Raw genomic sequence first — 22,085 nt, 5'->3', positions numbered from 1 at the left:
TCTTATGATAAGCATAGAAGATATCACAACAAAATTGTTGTTTGTTCCTGAAATATATCCAAGGAATGTTGTGATGTCTTAAATCGTAGCACAATTATTAAACTACTAAAATAACTGGAAGCCTCCTTGGCGCATTTTGATTCGACCCATATAGTACGCATCAATTTCTTACCTCCTCCAGGGCGTTTCTAAATGAACCGACTTTGGTGACATGGGCCAACCTAGACATTTCATCCCTGATCTATTTGAAAAGAACGTTCTTTAAAAATGGGGAATCAAAATTATAAAATACATAGTAAATGAATATCCCACTAATTTAGCTAACTCAATAGTAAAACAAACGTTTAAAATCTCATCATCCCAGCTGAACTCTACCTCTGTCCAAGAATAAGTGGCACCTTACAAATTAATCCTGAGAAAAGCCACTGGCAAAAATAAAGCAGGTGAAATACTAGGCCAGCAAATTTAATCATTTCTTTTTATTGGTGACTTAGAAGACAATGCAGTGAAAACAAATTGGGATTAAATCAAGACTGGACCTGGTTGCCAGTTATATTAACAAATTCAAAAGCAATCTGAACTATAACCCAATCCCCAAGCTACATAAGCAGGACTTCAATGTCCAAGTCAATATTTGCTCAAGGAACGTGAGCGGAATAATGAATATAATTCATGATAAAGACGTAATTGCATATTGGAAGCAATACCATATTATAATCATCAAGGAGATATGGAGCCTGCAATCTATTCCACTAATTGGATACTTTGAATTCCAAAATTGCACAATCAAAGAAAAGGTAAAAGGCCGGCAAAAGTGGGGTTTGGTAATATATGTTTCCACAGAGTTACAGCTGAATGTTACTCGATAATAAAAGAGCAGTGGGTTTTAGCCATAAACATAGATAGGTGGCCATTTGATCAGTTAAGGCCCTTGATCATATTTATACTAATCCATCACTAAAAGAAAAACATCGAATAGTGACTAAACTACATATACGCTGGTCCTGGACTTAAAACAAGACCATAACAAAGCCTTTATGACTAATAGGTAATTTTATTTAGAGCCTCTGCTTTCTTTAGCAGGAAGATGAAATATTGCAGCTCAGGAGGCCCTCATATTCGTGCAATGCGATAAATAAGGTGAGGAAATTGTAACTCTGTTTAACTCTGCCAACTTAAGTAATTCGATTTATTTTTAGATCAACCACCCGCCTGCTCACATATGTCGACAAAGAATAATACCATCATAGATTATATTGTGGTAAGCGTACCACTAGCTAAGTACATTATTTATTGTATAATTGAGCAGCACCCAGAAAGCGATTACTTTCTACAAATCATTAAACTTTCAGGTAAGATAATTCCTTAAAAAAAAAAATCCAATATTTTAATGGTCAACTGGACTCGTAAAATCAAAAGAGACTAAAGTAGAATGTTTCCTTAGCTCAGAACATACTGAGGGTCATTCTGAGACCGCCGGGGCCAGGGTCGGCGGGAGCACCGCCGACAGACCGGCGGTGCCCCGCAGGGCATTCTGACTGCGGCGGTTCAGCCGCGGTCAGACAAGGAAAACCGGCGGTCTCCCGCCGGTTTTCCGCTGCCCTTGGAATCCCCCATGGCGGCGCAGCTTGCTGCACCGCCATGGGGGATTCTGACACCCCCTACCGCCATCCTGTTCCTGGCGGTTCGCCCGCCAGGAACAGGATGGCGGTAGGGGGTGCTGCGGGGCCCCTGGGGGCCCCTGCAGTGCCCATGCCAATGGCATGGGCACTGCAGGGGCCCCCATAAGAGGGCCCCACTGTGTATTTCAGTGTCTGCAATGCAGACACTGAAATACGCGACGGGTGCATACTGCACCCGTCACACCCCTGCAACTACGCCGGCTCAATTCTGAGCCGGCGTCCTCGTTGCAGGGGCATTTCCTCTGGGCCGGCGGGCGCTCTTTTGGAGAGCGCCCGCCGGCCCAGAGGAAATGTCTGAATGGCCGCCGCGGTCTTTTGACCGCGGTGCGGTCATTTGGCGGCTCCCGCCGCCCGCCGGGCTCAGAATGAGCCCCACTGTGTCTTTTTGTTGGAAAATTGGAATAAGAAGGATGATAATCTTCTACACGAAAGGAACCAATTTATCAAGAACCTTTACATACATTTTCCAAGTCCAACTGGAAAAAAAGCATACCCAATTGGCAAATTTAGCACTATAAGGATCAAGTTTACTGACATCCTCATAATGCGGAACAAAGACTTAAATTGACAACTACAAATCTGGCAAAAGAACCCATTGGATACACTGCAGATTAAGCAAGTAAAAGAGTCAAAGAAAAAATACATAAGAGGTTTGGGCATTGAAGAAAAAACAAAATCATTTTTGTGGAAACATACTCTATGCAAGCAATGACAAGAACTCCAAGGAATTTTGGAGGATGGTCAACCAATTTGACAAAGGTAGCCTTTCAGCAAAAAACGCTAATATTACAGAATTAATGTGAATAACATTCATAAAAGCACAATATAGCAAACCAATTTCACAGTTTCCCATAGGAAGGAAGGACAAGCTAACACCTAATAATATATCCACGGTGCTGCATTCAGTAGAAGACAGGCCTGGTGATGCCATTCCAAAATTTTGTAGACTTAAACCAAAACCATTTAGTTGCCTAAAATGAGACACAGCTAACAAAGATAATCACAAAAAGATGTCGCACTTGGGCGAAATGGCCTTCTGCAAGCCCTATTTAAGCTAAAGCCAGAGTTCTGGTCTAGTAAATCAGCTCCCTTTTATAATCATGCCTTGCAACAACAGGAAGTACCAGAATCTTGAAAAGGTACCATCACTCATTCAACAGAAGTAATGCAAAAAATCCAACAAACTGTTGCCTGATTACTCTGTTAGACATTGAGGCAAATTATTTTGCAGGTCTACAGCTTCTAGATCTAGAGTCTTGGACAAAAGATCGGAAGATAGTCACTATGCACCAAACTAGTTTTCAGCACGTTGTGGGAACCGTAAATCTGAGGCCCCGTCCTTAATCATGGATAAAACATTTGCGAGACATTCCTTATTATACATGTGCTTTATGGTTTTTAAAGCTGCTTTTGACCAGGTGTCCAGAAACAACCTATTTTCAAAACTCTCCCAATGAGGCATCATTGAAACCTGTTAAGAGGCAACCAATTACTCTATACAACACATGGGTGGTAATCAAAATCGGGGTTCACTCTTACAAGGAGTTTGTAATAAGTCTTTTCTAAACAGAGCTGTGTTCTTGCTGTTGCTTCATATAAAAATAGCTGACTTGCTGCTGAATTAGACTTAGTAAATGGGCATTCCTAAAGTTAAGTGGTGAATTGATACTGTGTCTAATGTACGCAGATGACATTCTGCTGATTACCAGAACCAAAATTGGCTTGCAGAGGCTCCTTGAACATTTAAATGAGTACTCATAAAATAATAAAAGGTACATTAATTGTAATAATACAAAGGTTCTCAATATGGGTAAAAAGGGTGACGAAAGGTATTTAAATGATGGGCCGGTTGTAAAAAAAACCTGAATAGAAATATCTGGGAGTCATTTTACATAATCACAGCTTCTTTCTGGCCCACAAACTGCTAATGAAAGCTGAAGCAAGGGCACCCCTGATGGCCTTCCACTCTATCTATAAACATTTGTGGGGAATGACTTAGGAACCAATGATTAAAATAATAAGCGCAAAACTTCTACCAACCTTAGAGGTATAGAAGCTAATTTGCTGGACATCACAATTGTAAATACGTATAGACTATTATTTAGCCGACCGAGAAAGGTGTTGCAAGCTCAAATTTGACTTGAATTTGGATTTAAAAAATGAATGCAAGACAACGGGCTTATTTAAAAACTTGTTTTAACTTAAGGCTCCAAAAGATGCTCACTCCATCATGTCATCTGGAGAGATCACAAGTCCAAATGAAAAATGTCCCTTTAGATAATGTTAGCAAGCAAGATATGTTTGGGCAGCATCCGTCTCTTTAACAGGATTGAAATCTTTTTTTTTTACAGGAGAATGCCGCAGTCATCTCAAATCCAGGAAAAATGGGCAGTAACAAAGCGTTCAAATGCCTGGATGATCCTTAACAAGTATATGGCAGCCTACAGAGAGCCTTACTTAGGAAATTATTATTGAAATGTTTTTAAAAATAAGGCCCAGATTTTAGAGGGCCTAGCACCATTCTAACACCACATTAGCATCATTTTGTATGCTAATGTGGCCTTAGAAGGCCTAAAACGCTGAGCCATATTTACAAAGTGGCACTATGCATGCGTTCCACCACTTTGTAACCCCTTGCGCCACATTATGCCTGTGCGAGGCATAATGTATGCAAGTGGGGCGTTCCCCCATTAGGGGGGCCGAAAAAATAGAGCAAAGAAACCTAAAACATTTCTTTGCGACATTTTTATTGGCATTTTTAACGCCTGCTCGGAGCAGGCGTTAAAAGGAGGGTCCCATTGTTTTCAATGGGCCTCTGGGTGCTTTGCAGGATTAGGTTAAAACAATTTGACGCTAATCCTGCAAAACGACAAACTAGTGTAAAAATTTCAGACGCTAGTTCCCTAACTACCGCCATGGTGCGCTGTATCTTAGGGGTGCTAAGTGGCGCAAGAAAAGTGGCGCTGCACTACATTCAGCGCCACTTTTCATAAATTTGTCCCACAATTTATTAATTAATAGGTTTGGAGAAATTCCAGAACTTGACTTCAAACCAGTATGGCTTAAGCCAAAGCACAGCAATAACTGCAGACTGTGCAATCAAGCCAAGGAGTTCATATTTCATATTTCTTACATTTGTCCTGCATTAAAAGAAAAGAGATGAGCCCTGTTGAGACAGCAGTTAAATCAAATAGTTATTCAATCATATAGAGGGGCAGTGATGGAACGCTTAAACACAAACAACAGTAAACATTCAGTTTGCTTAATATTTGTCACTAACTGAAAAGAAACTTGCAGGCTCCCCTCAACAATTTTAATCATACTAGGGTATAAATTAGTTGAACCATAAAAGGCTGTCTCTGTAATCTGTTTTTAATCTCTATTCTTTCTAAGTAATTCAAGGGACCTGAAAAGGATTGAATAACTTTTGCACTTTATTTATTTTACTTTGTAGTGTAACAGTTTTAATTAACTTTTTGCAAAAAATTGGACACCTCAATAACTCCTACCTTTTCTCTGTAGAGATCTGCACACATGTAAGCTTACTACTTAAGTCAATGTTGGACGGACCCAGGGAGTTGCTGGAAAAAAGGACATCCTACTAAGTGGGAGGGGATTAAGGAGAAATAAGGAGGTGTTTAGTAAAGGTTAGGAAGAGGTTTAGGGAGGGATATGCACCCACCCACAAAACAGCATGACCATTGCTATTCACAATCTGCCCTCCTAGTTACTAAACCCACAAAGGACCCAAAACAGTAGTAAATGAAGTCCAGCACCACACATTCCCAACCATTGTTAATGCAACACCCACCCATAGAAAACAACAGCGGTAGGTGCTTAAAGTAAGATCCCATAGGGAATATTGTTAAATGTAATTATTTAAACTAGTTAAAAATTCAAATAAATGTATTTTGATCTAAAAATAAAACATGTTTTAATTTAAAATAAGGTAATACCGTTTTGAATTTAAAAATAAATGTAACTAACTTTAAAAAAAATAGCTCATCTTAAATTAAATCGATACATGACATTGCATTTTTATTACAAGACCAGAGGCTCATATTATGCTTACTTTTCTTGCATGTATTAAACAGCAGCCAAAAGAAGAAAAACGATGATACCCAGAAAACCCAGGGAACAGAACTACCAACATGATGTCACAATAGAACAACCAATAGGACATTGAACACAATCATAATTATCTTGACTGAGAGCAACTAATCTGCTTTTCTTGCTCCCGCAGTCAAGTTAAGTACCGTGCTCGCTATTTTATCTTTATTTAATACAGTTTATTAATTGTGCTGATCTGTTTTCTCATTTTTTCATTGGAGTTCACTTGCATTATTCACGAGCAGGCTCCTTTCTTTACAGGTCTCCGCGCATGCTTTACGTTCGGCTGTTGCCTTGGGTGGGGCGTCTGGTGCTCATTTCCTGCTTTTTAAAGGCCCTTAACGGTTGTACTGTTCCTCATTTAAGACTGTTTCTTTGAACACCTTCAACTAAGCACATTTTCATAACTGCTCCTCCTTTAGCAGAAGGACAGCTTTACCGAGCCTAGTCACACGCTGGAAAGCTGTGTGTGTTCTGGGCAGATGCCGGTGAGTAACCCCTCCCTTTAACACTCCCTATTTTCAGTCAGCCCTTACCCTTAAAGGTTTCTGCCCCTTTAATTTCACTCATCTAACCTTTTTAGACGATCTGGATGTTAGTTTCTCTCAAATACAGGGGCATATTTATACTCCGTTTGCGCCGAATTTGCGTCGTTTTTTTCGACGCAAATTTGACGCAAAACTAACTCCATATTTATACTTTGGCGTTAGACGCGTCTAGCGCCAAAGTTCATGGAGTTAGCGTCATTTTTTTGCGTGAACACCTTCCTTGCGTTAATGATATGCAAGGTAGGCGTTCCCGTCTTAAAAAATGACTGCGATGCATATGCGTCGTATTTATACTCCCGGGCAAAAATTACGCCCGGGAGTGGGCGGGTCTAAAAAACCCGCATTTGCGCCGGATTTGAGCGCCTGGGTCAGGGCAGGCGTTAAGGGACCTGTGGGCTCAGAATGAGCCCAGAGGTGCCCTCCCCTGCCCCCAGGGACACCCCCTGCCACCCTTGCCCACCCCAGGAGGACACCCAAGGATGGAGGGACCCACCCCAGGGACATTAAGGTAAGTCCAGGTAAGTATTTTTTTTTTTTTGTGGCATAGGGGGGCCTGATTTGTGCCCCCCTACATGCCACTATGCCCAATGACCATGCCCAGGGGACAGAAGTCCCCTGGGCATGGCCATTGGGCAAGGGGGCATGACTCCTGTCTTTGCTAAGACAGGAGTCATTTCAATGGGGGATGGGCGTCGTAAAAAAATGGCGCAAATCGGGTTGTGGCGATTTTTTTGCCTCAGCCTGACTTGCACCATTTCTGGACGCCCATACGCCATTTTCCCCCTACGCCGGCGCTGCCTGGTGTACGTCGTTTTTTTTAACGCATACCAGACAGCGCCGGCGGCTAACGCCGGCTAACGTCATTGAATAAATACGGCGCCCGCAGGGCGCTTCAGAATGGCGTTAGCCGGCGCTAATTTTTTTGACGCAAAACTGCATTGGCGCAGTTTTGCGTCAAAAAGTATAAATATGGGCCATAATTTTCTGTAAATTTCACTAGTGTCAGTGGATTTTCGTCCTAAATTAAAATGAATATGCCTGAGAAGGATGTCTGCCACTGGACAGGATGAAGTCTTGCTAAACATTTTTCATTACATGAAGATTGGTTGGCCCTCAAAAGCATTACTTTCAGGGGAGCTTAGATGCTTTGCGCAAATTTCATCCGATTTATTGTGTATCAAATTTGTTTATGCAATAACTTGTTTATTCCTTTTTCTGGGTTGCAAGAATGCATTACATTATTAGCACATGATGGCCATTTAGGTATTTCAGCAACATGTAAAAAATTAAAAACATTTTTTGGTGGCCAAGTCTAGACAAAACTGTATCTGTTATCGTTGGAAAATGTCCTAAATTTTGTTTCTGATAGGCACTGGAAAACTACAAACAACTTTTTCCAGTGCCACTACGTGCAGGTCCTTGCACTAAAGTTGCTATGGATTTCTCAGGCCCTTTCCACCTTTTACCTAAGGAGCAGAGATTTGTGATTCTCTTAGGGCCATATTTATACTTTTTGACGCAAAACTGCGCTAACGCAGTTTTGCGTCAAAAAAATTAGCGCTGGCTAATGCCATTCTGAAGCACCATGCGGGCGCCGTATTTAATCAATGACGTTAGCCGGCGTTAGCCGCCGGCGCTGCCTGGTGTGCGTGGAAAAAAACGACGAGATGGGGCTTGGGCGTCAAGAAATGGGGCAAGTCAGGTTGAGGCAATTTTTTCGCCTCAACCCGATTTGCGCCATTTTTTCCGACTCCCAACCCCCATAGAAATGACTCCTGTCTTAGCAAAGACAGGAGTCATGCCCCCTTGCCCAATGGCCATGCCCAGGGGACTTATGTCCCCTGGGCATGGTCATTGGGCATAGTGGCATGTAGGGGGGCACAAATCAGGCCCCCCTATGCCACAAAAAAAAAAAAAAAATAACACTTACCTGAACTTACCTTAATGTCCCTGGGATGGGTCCCCCCAGCCTTGGGTGGGCAAGGGTGACAGGGGGTGTCCCTGGGGGCATGGGAGGGCACCTCTGGGCTCCTTCAGAGCCCACAGGTCCCTTAACGCCTGCCTTTTGCAGGCACTAAAAAACGGCGCAAAAGCGGCCGTACGTCATTTTTTTTGACCCGCCCACTCCCGGGCGTGAATTTTGCCCGGGAGTATAAATACGACGCACATGCCTCGGAGTCGATTTTTTAGACGGGAACGCCTACCTTGCATCTCATTAACGCAAAGTAGGTGTCCACGCTAAAAAATGACGCAAACTCCATGGACTTTGGCGCTAGACGCGTCTAACGCCAAAGTATAAATATGGAGTTAGTTTTGCGTCGGAATTGCGTCAAAAAAACCGACGCAATTCCGGCGCAAACGGAGTATAAATATGCCCCTTAGTATACTACTTTTCGAAGTGGATTTATTATGGTTTTGTTGAATCACCCAACACAATGTCAGCCATTGATGTCCTACTGGAAACAATAATCAAAATTATTGCGGGAGACAGAAAAACAATACAATGAGAGAGTATTGTTGAAAAAAGACAAACAAAAACGATATTATTACTTAAAAAAATATATATACGTGCTGTTCGGATTAAAGTTGATGATTGGGTTTTAATAAGAAAACCTATGAGTGTTGAAAGTCGCATCTAAATTTGATCCACCAAAGTGTTCAGAACAAGCAAAGCTTCTGTTTTGTTACAGGGGGAAAGGTGGTGGAACAGTGATAGTGTAGTCCCTACATCCTTAGGCCAAGGCTGGCATTTCTCAACACACTTGCCACAGCAACTATATAGATGATTCAGTGTTATCTACTGATGTAAACCAGTCAACAATAAAGAATCCAAAACTGAGCTGGTCACCCTAGTTGCTCCCCTCAAATACATGAGGAACACAAGAGAAATATCAGAAACTTATTCTTCCAGGTCTTTAAATTCCAGACAGGTTATTGCCCGTCTGATTAAGAGACTTTGAATTATATTAAGTTATTGCTTTAGGTTTATTTTTCTTTACGTTTATGGGAGGGGGTAATGTATTATACATGATGTTTACTGTTTTATTGCCTTTACTCTATTCCTTTATATGCTTATGTCCCTATGCCTTGTCATCACATTCTATGGAACACTCAGGGCACTCGCAGAATTGTAAGGTGTCATTGTACTAGAGTTTGAGAAGCTGTCTGGTTGCCTCCTATGTTGTGGGTTCGTCTATTTATAGATAAAAGCATAACTCTTGTTTTCATATACTCAACTTTTCCTGTGGATTTTGTTTGAATTTGTTTTGTATTTACGTCCACTACAGCACTATAATGCAAATCTTTCTCTCAAACATGTGTCAGCAAAGTTAACAACGCTTCTGTGTTTGATTTCTTTAAAATGTGCTTTGGGTGTCAAAGCACTGGATGTGTCTTCTTTCCATTACTCTCCATATGGTGTTTCTCTTCAAGTTCATAGTCTCAGTTAAACCAATTTAAAGTTAGTTCATTATCTTTTTTCTCTTCTCAACCAAAGTTAAAATTGCTTGAAAACGTATGTTTCACAAACTGCATATCTGAGAATGCCCTTGGCTTCTCAATTACTCATTTCATTTCAGAAACCACACAAGCCTGTTGCCGCTCCCAACTTTGGCCCACTGAGTGAAATGGATTATGTCAAGAGCTAGCATTAAAACCGATTCCTTTTGGCGCCCACTCAGCCAGAGATGCAATGGCCTCTAGAGCCTTTTAGGCGTATGCAAGTTTGCATAATATTCTTATATCTGCAGACTGGTAAAACGTTATTATTTTCAGAACTTTTAACTGTAAACCGATTGTGCACGTGTCTAACTTTGTCATTTCAGTGCTTTCAACAAGCATAATATGAGCCTCAGGTCTGGTAATAAAATTGGGATTGTCCTAGCCTTGGTGTCAGAAAGGCTAGACTTGATTAAAGACACGGAGCCGAGTATTATCCAATTACTGTTTTATTAACCCTCCCAGATTTATTGTTTCTGCAGTCCCATTAACCAGTGCTGCTATGTCAACTTAACTCCATTGGATCCACTTCTCCGTCAGATTTCCCTTTGCGTCTTCTCACACCTTCTCCATCTTTTCATAATATTGGTCCTGTGCTCCCTTTTGATTTCCTTAAGGATCTGTTGACTTTTGGTTCTGCCATTGCCCTCTGGGGCTCATCTTGATTGCCTTTTAGCAAGAAAAGAGGATTGGTTGCTCTTCGGTCAAGATAATTCTGGTGGTGTTTGACGTCCTATTGCTTGAAATATTGCCTAGGCTTTCTGGGTATTGTAGTTTTTCTTATCTTGGCTGCTGTTTAACAAATGCAAGAAATGTAATAAAAATCTAGCATTTCTGAAACCAAGGCTAAGAAATGTTTGATACATAAAGTAAAACACTTATATTTATTAAGTAGTATGATCTAAAAAAATAAATAATTTAATATACTTAAAATAATTAAATTATTCAATTCAGCAATCAGTTCTGTATATGATGGAAAACAATCACATTTGGGCAACCGTCTTGTCTCCAAACACATTAAGATAGATCAAGAATGTTCCCTATGGGCGACAGGGAGAGGAAGGGGCCCAATGCTTTACCTGTGAACTGAGGGCTGATGTAGGAATTGAGTGGGTTCATGTACCTAGGAATCCGGGTTAGTCAGGAAGGTGATGACCAGCATGTTTGCAACATGGGCATATAAGTGGCTGGATTACAGCAGTCTGTAATATTCTGGAAAACCCTCCAACTCTCCATTATTGGGCGCATAGCACTGACCAAAATGGGGGTGCTGCCAAGGTATAAGTCCTACAAAACACCAAGGCCCATATTTATACTTTTTTAGCGCCGCCTGGCTTCCTCAGTGATTTGGTATGGGGTAGGAAAAATGAGTAGAGTTAAACGAGCCACACTAAAGCATTCATGGGCAAGAGGAGGACAGGATTTGCCAATGTACTATGCTGCAGCCCAGTCGCAGCATGCAAGTGATTGATTTGCAAAAGACCCAAGCTCGGTGACATCCTTATTGGCAGGAATATGTGAGACTTACACCCTAAAGAAGTGTTGTATGTTGGTTCGGGGAGTACCATTTAATCTCCCACATTTAGTCCGGCAGATGGGTGAGCTATGGCTTAGTGGGACCTTAAAGGTACTGAACAGAACCCAGTGTGCGCAGGACATGCGACTTTGGGCTCTAAGATCATTCTGGAATATGACTAGAGATAAGTCATTTCGTAAGTGGCAAGAGGAGGGGGTGTCACGTGGTAGGCAATCTGTTTATTAATAATAGATTCATATAGGCTCAAGAATTATTTGAATGTGATGAGGGTCAATTATTAAACTATGGCAAAATAGCACATATGGTTAGGAATCTTTGGATCAGGTTTCCAGAGGCCCTGACAGAATATAATAATATGAAGCACATTCTGCAACTGGGGGAAATAGGAGACTCCTTACCCATCTATATGCTGACCCTGTGTAACTGTACACTTGTGAATGGTGAATAGCCAAAAGTAGCAAAGTTACTGAAAAGTGTAAGAGTAAACTTACTTGTGTAAGTTCCTCGCAAGTGTGATTTACCTCTGTGAACAGCCTCATTTGGATCTAACGGGCAGGCTATTTACGCCATCAGTTTTTGTTAAATTTTCAACAAAAACACTCTCTTCAGGAGTGGAGTGATCTGCTTTCCCAGACAGTCCAAAGATGTGCGATATAAGGTATTTGAAAAAATACAAATCTTGCACAACTCCTCTCAGAATGTCTTTTGAACAATTCATTTCTTTCATAAAACCCCATTGCCATGTCATCAGACATAGTAAAAAAAAGGGGTGAATGGGTTATGTCTCAAATGGGCGTCAACATTACCACTTTGGGACTCACTCTTCAAGAGAAGCCATTGCGTCAAAAGCCTGTTAAGCAAGAGCTAGACTAGAAGGCATCCGGGGAGATGCTGACTGGTCAGCAGCATCCTTGTTTTCCATTGCCTTGACATAAAAATGCAGATTTTCCAAGTGTTAATGCTGGAAAGTCATCATTTTATTACAGACAAAGAAGTGAATATTATTCGACCTCTATCATAATGGATTGTCATGATAAATACGATTATATGCTCCCTCCCGTTTTTCTTGGATATTATTTATTCTCTTTTGACAGTTCCACAAGCGATAATTCACCAGCCAACATAGTGGTAAATGGTATATTGGAGAATGGATCATAGCTTTTCTTCTGTTCCTTATCTGCATTTTGTTCATCTTTTGCAAATATCTACATAGACTAATGAAATCCTGCAGCATCAAAAAAGGAGGATTGATAGACTCCTGAGGGACTATTTATAAAGATGCACTTGTGTAGTCTGTATTTATAGTCCAGCTTGAGGGCTTGCTGGGTACTAAAGTTTGTTGATCATTTTACTAGCACTGCCTGGCTGCCATGCAATTAAACAGCAAGAAAGACAGCATTATAAAGACTTTTGTGTCTTTAATAAAATTATGACTTTTCAGCACCAGCACGTGGAAAATCCACAACCTACTACAAAGGGTGCCCACACATCACCACAACCTTACTCAGACGGGTATGTTTATCAGCAGTCAACCACCTGATTCAAACAGAAACAGTGTCCCTGCCTTAAAATGATGCACAGCTTCTGCTCGTGTCACCATCTGGATTATTAGGGCTAATTTAATTACAAGCATTTGGTATAAAAATGCACAAAGCTTGGCTAAGTGTGTGCTTCGTAAAGAAGTGGGAAACAGGCGGCAACAGACTCACAAATGTCCAACAAAAGGCAGGGTGTCTTGAATTAATCAAATTCATCTAGTATATATGCCACTGAGTTGGCTGCGACCACTCCCACAACAGCACTTCACACCATAGCACGCAACATCTACACATCCAACAGAACACTGCACAGAACTATCACGCACTCAACACAGCCTAAATATACCACCATTCTTCTATTACAGTCTCTCAACATTACTCACCACACATCTCCATCGGCCAGGAAATGGATGTGTCTTTCGATTCCAAAGATGCATTGAAGTCTTCTGGCCTTTGTCCTAAAGTAAAAACAGCTGAGGCTCTTACTTTAGGGTGGCACTGTAGGTGGCATCCACATCCAAATGAATATGACATAGCCAACCAGCTGAGAACAAGACCAGCATAAAATATTCCGAACATCATCACAAGCAGAACCAGACTCGTTTGTGGTGTTAATCCAGTGAAGGATAAATTGTTCACCTGGAATCCCAATTCTCTTCCAAGGGAATCCTCATCAAAGTCTTTAGCACTGAATAGTCCTGTCCGCATGCAGGGACTTAAACATTTCACACACACACTGTGCCTTTAAGAACCTCACAGTACCTCCTGTATCCCATCATGCCCGCAGGTGACAGTTAGGTCAGGTCATTTTTACAGAAAAGTAATGGATTCTGTACACAGGAAATTGTTGAGAACTGTAATGGCTTCAGGCGGGGAGGTGGGTGGGTTGCTTATTACTTTGATAAGGATTTCCCTGGAAAAAAACTAAGATTACAGATAAGCTATTTATCCTTCTCTTCTAGGGGATCCTCCTCATTAGTCATAAGCACTGAATAGAATAGCAAGCCCGTCTGACAACAAGCAGACTGAGAAGCAAAAACCACCTCTCAACCTTTTTACTCAATCTTGTTATTGAAATTTTGTGCAACAAATAAGCCAAGCCTAAGGCATCATAAAGGCCATGGCAGACAGTAAAGTCCGGGATACAGTAGATGTGCAGTAAATTCACAAGCTTCGGTGGGCGGATCAGCCAGGGGCTAACAGACTGGAATTTGGCATGCATTTGCTCAAGGCAGCTCTTGGCCACCACAGATAACTAAAGTAGTCACATAAACAAAACAGAGTATGCCATCTATAGGTCATGTGCGAAAACCAGTCCCTTGTGTGCGTGGGTAAGGGTGAGAATCGCAGAGTATAGTAAAGTGTGAAGCGCTAGACATGTCAGAAGAGAGTGTACATGGTGGGTTTGCATGTAGGGATCAATCAAAGAGTTGCAGTGCCCTCAAGTGTGACGGGCTGAAGCAGGTGGACTTGAGGCATGTAAAATAATGTAGAAGCAGGCGCCTTAGTCTGAAATTTGGCCTTGGTCTCCTAGAGACAGAGATAATGGCTCCATGCCATGATGTGCTATAAGCGGGTGAACCATTGGGCAATGGCTGGGGAGTCTCTTTCTTCCAAGTAATTCCCACTAGTTATCGTGCTGTGTGAAGAATATAACTAGCTTCCAGTTGGCATGAGTCATGGCACATAGGTCAAGGGGATGCACGCCCAGGATCACAGTGAGGAAAGTGTGGACTAGTGGGTAGCATATGACTGCTTTTATGTGACACAGTTCCTCTTTCCAAATGATCGTGATTAGGCTGCAAGACCACCATATGTGGAAAATGTTGCCCAGCGCCAGCCCTGCAGAGATGAAGAGCATATGTGCCAAGCTGCATTGGAGTATACCACCACTGGAACTAGAATTTCTATGCTGTTTCCCTGAAAGACAGACTAAGATACGTCTTAGGTGTTTCCCACCACAGGGTCTCCCATTCTGTGAAATAGCTGTGGCAGTAGTGGCATCCCATGAGTATTGATATGTATGCTGGTGCTGTGGGCTGGAGTGTTGAAGTGTGCGGTATGTATTGGAAATAAGGCCCCTGAATCCCACATAGGGAAGCACTAGTTTTTCAAAGATGAAAGATGGTATATGGCTGGATGTCCTCCAGTTATACTGCAGGATGCAGAGCCCAATGTCGTAGCTGGCAGTACTGTATCCTTGCAGCATCAGGGAGACAGTTACATTGCTCAATAGATTGCATGGTGAGTCTGGTAAAAAGGTCAAATTCTTGCTTTCACCTTCTAGCCAAGCAGCAAAGGAGTCGGGGAAGAGGGCCAGGATGAAATTTGGGTTGGGTGCTATGGGAGTGTTGGGAGAGGGGAAGGTTGTGAGGCCCCATTTAAGTGCCAATTTGTCCCAGAAGGCGAGCACCGTTATGTTAGGAGGACAAATAGGCGGTCACAGGCGTTTATGTAGCCAGGCCAAGTCCCACAGGGGCCTACAGACCACCATGTGGGTCATATGGAACCAGCGCTTTTCACTGGTGCATACCACCCACTCCGAAATGTAACATAAATGGGCAGCCCAGTACTAATCAAGAAGGTTGGGCAGGCCAGGCCTCCTTTGTCACACGGCAGCATCAAGAGCGCATAAGATATCCTTGGCCTCCTGACGGTCCATATAAAGGATTGGATATGGAACTGCAGCTGTTGTATATCACCCTGCAGAACAGGGGTAGGCAGTGTCTGAAACAGGTAGAGGACCTGGGAGAGTACATTCATCTTTAGAACCTCGATTCGACCCAGCCATGAGATGTATAACAGTCTACACCGCCTCAGATCTGCCAGGATATCGCAGCAAAGCTTAGGCAAGTTTGCTTGTGTCCAAGTATCAAGAGTGGGGGTGAGGCTGAGACCAAGATATCTAATTTTATCTGTCACCCACTGGAACGGTGCCAGGGCCCGAATATCGGGCAAATCCTGAGCAGGGATACAGAGATTGAGCAATAGGGATTTGGACATACTGATTTTGAAGCCTGAAACTGCCTCATAATCCCGCAAACAGTTAACAAGGGCAAGAAGGGAGATTTCTGGGCGTGACAGGCTAAGCAACAGATGGTCAGCAAACAGACAGATCTTATGGTTCCCCCTCACCTGAAAGGAATGCCTACCACCAAAGCTGTGCAGCAGATAGTGATAGCCAGGTGCTCCATAGCCAGGGCAAATAAAAGACAACAGCGGGCACTCCTGGTGTGTTCCCCAACCAACAGAGATCGCGGGCGACTGTTGGCCATTGATGCGTATCGTGTAGGGGCCATAAAAAACACCATGACCCACCTTCCTGAAGACCACCTGGAGTAAAGGCCATCTCACTCTATCCTTTTTTGGCATCGAGGGAGACAAGGAACGATGGAATGCAACAGCAATGGACTTTTTCTACAAGATGCGCAACTAGGCGCAAATTATCCGTCCCTTGCCTACCTTCAATAAAGCCAGTCAGTAAGTCCCAGTAAATATTTCTCTAGTCTAGTTGCCAAGATATTGGTTAACAATTTAGAATCAGTATTGAAGAGGGCTATGGGACAATAAGATGAACATTGGGCCGGATCCTTGCCGAGTTTGAATATAAGCGTTATTTCTGTGGCCGTTGTGGATGGCATGAGCCCCATATCGTGAGTGAAAGAGTTAAAAAGGTGAAGGATGTGAGTGTGGCGATCAGGTAGGAACAAGTGGCAAAAGCTGACAGGCAACCTGTCTGGGCCAGGGGTTTCCCCCAAAGGCACAGTCCGAATAGCAACCTGGAGCTCTTCTTGACTAAAAGGGGCTTCAAGCAACTCTGGGTGTGGGGAGGGAAATGGGTCCCTGTAAGGAAATGGCTCCCTGTTGCAGTTACCCCCCACTTTTTGCCTGATACTGATGCTGACTTGACTGAGAAGTGTGCTGGGACCCTGCTAACCAGGCCCCAGCACCAGTGTTCTTTCACCTAAAATGTACCATTGTTTCCACAATTGGCACACCCCTGGCACACAGATAAGTCCCTTGTAAAAGGTGCCAGTGGTACCAAGGGCCCTGTGACCAGGGAAGGTCCCTAAGGGCTGCAGCATATGTTGTGCCACCCTAAGGGACCCCTCACCTAACACATGCATACTGCCATTGCAGATTGTGTCTGTTGGTGGGGAGAAAAAGGCAAAGTCGACATGGCATCCCCCTCAGGATGCCATGCACACAAAATACTGCCTGTGGCATAGGTAAGTCACCCCTCTAGCAGGCCTTACAGCCCTAAGGCAGGGTGCACTATACCACAGGTGAGGGCATAGCTGCATGAGCAATATGCCCCTACGGTGTCTAAGTCTATTCTTAGACATGTTAAGTACAGTTGTGGCCATATTAAGTATATGGTCTGGGAGTTTGTCAAAAACGAACTCCACAGCGCCATAATGGCTACACTGAATACTGGGAAGTTTGGTATCAAACTTCTCAGAATAATAAACCCACACTGATGCCAGTGTTGAATTTATTAAAAAATGCACACAGAGGGCATCTTAGAGATACCCCCTGTATTTTACCCAATTGTTCAGTGCAGGACTGACTGGTCTGTGCCAGCCTGCTGCTGAGAGACAAGTTTCTGACTCCATGTGGTGAGGGCCTTTGTGCTCTCTGAAGACAGAAACAAAAGCCTGCTCTGGGTGGAGGTGCTTCACACCTCCCCCCTGCAGGAACTGTAACACCTAGCAGTGAGCCTCAAAGGCTCAGGCTTTGTGTTACAATGCCCCAGGGCACTCCAGCTAGTGGAGATGCCCACCCCCTGGACACAGCCCCCACTTTTGGCGGCAAGTCCAGTGGAGATAATTAGAAAAACAAGGAGGAGTAACCCACTAGTCAGGACAGCCCCTAAGGTGTCCTGAGCTGAGGTGACCCCTGCCTTTAGAAATCCTCCATCTTGATTTTGGAGGATTCCCCCAATAGGAATAGGGATGTGCCCCCCTCAGGGAGGAGGCACAAAGAGGGTGTAGCCACCCTCAAGGACAGTAGCCTTTGGCTACTGCTCTCCCAGACCTAAACACACCCATAAATTCAGTATTTAGGGGCCCCCAGAACCTAGGAAACTAGATTCCTGCAACCTGAAGACGAAGAAGGACTGCTGACCTGAAGCCCTGCAGAGAAGACAGACACCGACTGCTTTGGCCCCAACCCTACCGGCCTGTCTCCCCACTTCGAGAAAAACTGCAACAGCAACGCGTCCCCCAGGGTCCAGCGACCTCTGATGCCTCAGAGGACTACCCTGCATCTAAAAGGACCAAGAAACTCCTGAGGACAGCGGCCCTGTTCAACCAACTTGCAACTTTGCAACAAAGAAACAACTTTTAAAGACTACACGTTTCCCGCCGGAAGTGTGAGACTTTCCACTCTGCACCCGACGCCACCGGCTCGACCTGCGGAAAACGAACTCTACATGGAGGACTCCCCGACGACTGCGAGCCCGTGAGTAGCCAAAGTTGACCCCCCTGAACCCCCACAGCGATGCCTGCAGAAGGAATCCAGAGGCTCCCCTGACCGCGACTGCCTTCTTCAAGGAACACGACGCCTGGAAAACACACTGCACCCGCAGCCCCCAGGACCTGAAGGAACCGAACTCCAGTGCAGGAGCGACCCCCAGGCGGCCCTCTTCCTAGCCCAGCGGGGGCTACCCTGAGGAGCCCCCCCTTGCCTGCCTGCATCGCTGAAGAGACCCCTGGGTCTCCCCATTGAATCTTATTACAAACCCAACACCTGTTTGCACTCTGCACCCGGCCGTCCCTGTGCCGCTGAGTGTGTACTTTCTGTGCCTGCTGGTGTCCCCCCCGGTGCCCTACAAATCCCCCTGGTCTGCCCTCCAAAGTCACGGGTACTTACCTGCTGGCAGACTGGAACCGGGGCACCCCTATTTCCACTGAAGCCTATGTGTTTTGGGCACCACTTTGACCTCTGCACCTGACCGGCCCTGAGCTGCTGGTGTGGTAACTTTGGGGTTGCCTTGAACCCCCAACGGTGGGCTACCTTGGACCCAACTTTGAACCCTGTAAGTGCTTTACTTACCTGTGAACCTAACAAATACTTACCTCCCCCAGGAACTGTTGATTTTTGCTCTGTGTCCACTTTTAAAATAGCTTGTTGCCATTTTTGCCAAAACTGTACATGCTATTGTGATGATTCAAAGTTCCTAAGATACCTGAGTGAAATACCTTTCATTTAAAGTATTGTTTGTACATCTTGAACCTGTGGTTCTTAAAATAAACTAAGAAAATATATTTTTCTATATAAAAACCTATTGGCCTGGAATTGTCTTTTGAGTGTGTGTTCCTCATTTATTGCCTATGTGTGTACAACAAATGCTTAACACTACCCTCTGATAAGCCTACTGCTCGACCACACTACCACAAAATAGAGCATTAGAATTATCTCTTTTTGCCACTATCTTACCTCTAAGGGGAACCCTTGGACTCTGTGCATGCTATTTCTTACTTTGAAATAGTACATACAGAGCCAACTTCCTACAGTCCCAATCACAGGATCGCAGGTAGGTGTTTATCCACTAGGGGAAGACACTGTGTCTGATAGTAGTCACAAAATGCGCGCGGCTTGTCCCTCTCATTGGTCACTCGCCCATGTCACAAAGTTTTGATATGTGTGCACAAGTTTGCTTCTGGCAGAGCCTACAGGCGAGGAGCGTGCCCACCTTATTCCCACCCTCATAATACCTCAACTGGGCCTCATTGGTTCTGAGTCTGCCTCTCTGGCTCTCAACTGCCCTCGAAAGAGGGCCAAATGGCATTCTTTTTGGTGCAATGGTGTGGCCTTATCCTGCTACTCTAGCTCTTTCAGTTCTTTAATGAGATTGTCTTCGACCAATTGGGCCTTTCTCCCTGTAGCTGTGGAGGTGATCACACCCTGTATGTGTGCTTTAAACCCGCCTGAGCATGTGTAGGGAAGTGTTTTTGGTGAAGTAATCCCTTATCCCCTGTTGAATGTCTTCAATAGTTACGGATCACGTAGTAACTGAAGGGGTAGGCACCAGTGTGGGTTTGTCATGTGCGTGAGGAATGGGTCGGACCAGATAAGTACACGTGTGTGGGGTCAGAAATTGAGAGATCAGGGATCTTGGTCGTGGTCATGGTGTGCGAGAGTAGTTGTGTTACATAAAAAAAATGTCTGTGTGCTAGTAGGAAACATAGACATGGGACTAAAAGGTGTAGTCTCTCGAGTGTGGGTGTGTATAGCACCATGCATCCGTAAGACCCAGGGCAGTGATGTCCCCTTTGAGTTGGAAGACATGGTCCCGTGCCCTGGTATGCCCATTGGTGCTTTCAAGTTCTGGGTCGCAAGACAGATTAAGATTACACAAGACTATTACATCACCCAGCACCCCATTTAGTTGTTCCCGCAATACCGTTTGACCATAGAGGTCTTGCGCTTAACTTGGCGCATATATGTTGAGGATAGTAAGGTGTTGTCGACCCCAGTGGCTTGTATTTAAATGAAGCATCCCTCTTTATCTTTCACCATGTTGGAAATGGAAGGGCAAAAGCTCGACTTGCACAGGATGTCCAGCCCAGTGTTTTGGTGTCCGTAAAGACCCAGCAGCGTAGTGGGTATTTCGGGTGCGCCATCCTGAGTCTCTCCACCACTAAGGTGTGTCTCTTGAAGTAAAACCATATCCAGGTCATGTTGTAATATGCACCTCCAGGCTTGGCTGCACCTATTCGGGGAGTTTAGGACCTGGACATTGAGAGATAAGAGTTTTGTGTCAGTTGCTAACATCATAGGTCACAGAAAAGTGGGGAGGGGCAGCGAAGGAGCAACATAGACAACATAATATGTAGTGAAGTTGGGGGGGCGGGAGAGGGCGGCCGGCATCCCCATCCGGAGCACTCCCCCCTAGGCCCTCTGAAGCATGCAATACAATAAGGTTAGAGGAGGGCAGTGTCCCACCCACTGAAGGAGGTAAAGAGTAGTTACCACAGTTCTCACAAGTGAAAGGGGAAGTGATGGTGACGCAGCGGAGAGTCACCAGAGCTGTATGACCTAGCAAAAGAAAGCATACATAACAACTTCAGAACATGGGCCCAACTGGGCCCAACTTGTCGGTGCACTTCCTGCAGAGGTTGGCATTAAATGCACAGACGCTGCATGAGAAGTCACTCTCCTGGGGTGCGAATCGGGTAGAATGGGTCAACAGGCAGAATTGTTGATTGGGGGCGAGCACTAGGGTTCAAATCAGCACTTCCCTATGCCCCCACGGGTCAGGGCATCAACAGTCTGTGTTCGTTTTGCTGCACCGCTCCTCTGGCGGGCCAGTCAATACAGCATAGTGTACGTGGGTGTGGTGCTGCAGGGATCCCTTAGTAGAAGATGAAGGAAAGGAGCTTTTGCCCATGTTTCTGAGGTGCTGTATGATATTGCGTTTGGTCTCTGAGGATGATTACTCAGTTTGGCACTTGGTAGGGAGATGGTGTTGGACCACAGCTCATGTGGGGCGAGGCTCATCCCTGGGGGGTTGACGAGATGCTGAGGAATCTTTATCTTCCATGCCCTGATCAATTCCTAGTAGGTGTTTTGCTTCTTCCAGAGAGTGCAGGGACTGCTGTTTACTCTCCCAGGTGAAGAACAAAGCAAAGGAGTGGCCACATTGATAGAGAAAGTCCTATTCCCCAAGTTTATCCGTCACTACTTTGAAGTCCCTTCTGCGCAGCATAGCGGGTAAAAGGTCCTGAAACAGTTGTATTGTGTGGCTCATGAACACAAGGTCAGTTTTGCATCTGGAGGCCCGCAGTATGTCCTCTTTTTCCATGAAGAAATGAACTCGTCAGGATGTCTGGCACAGTGTTAGGGCATCCCAGTGCTCTGTCCAGCTTGTGTGGAAGGGGAGCGGGGGGTTCCTCTATTTCCCAGATTATTACAGCAGCTCAGATTCTCCGAATCCTCCTGTTTCAAGGATTGCAACTCAGCGCCAGAGCATCTCCTGGTCCTCAGAGCGTGTGTCCATGGTGCGCTCCAAGTCATCCACTCAGCCCACTATTTCAGATACATCTCTCTGTATGACTCGGAGGCAAGTTTTGACTTAAGCGAACCAACCTCCGAATATATCTCTTATAAGAAGAACTTCTGTGTGATCATAGGTGTCAGGCTGTCAGTCTCAAGAGATGAGCAGCTG

The sequence above is a fragment of the Pleurodeles waltl genome, chromosome 1_1 (genome assembly GCF_031143425.1).
Source record: "Pleurodeles waltl isolate 20211129_DDA chromosome 1_1, aPleWal1.hap1.20221129, whole genome shotgun sequence".
Lineage (NCBI taxonomy): Eukaryota > Metazoa > Chordata > Amphibia > Caudata > Salamandridae > Pleurodeles > Pleurodeles waltl.
This window is presented reverse-complemented; position numbering follows the sequence as displayed.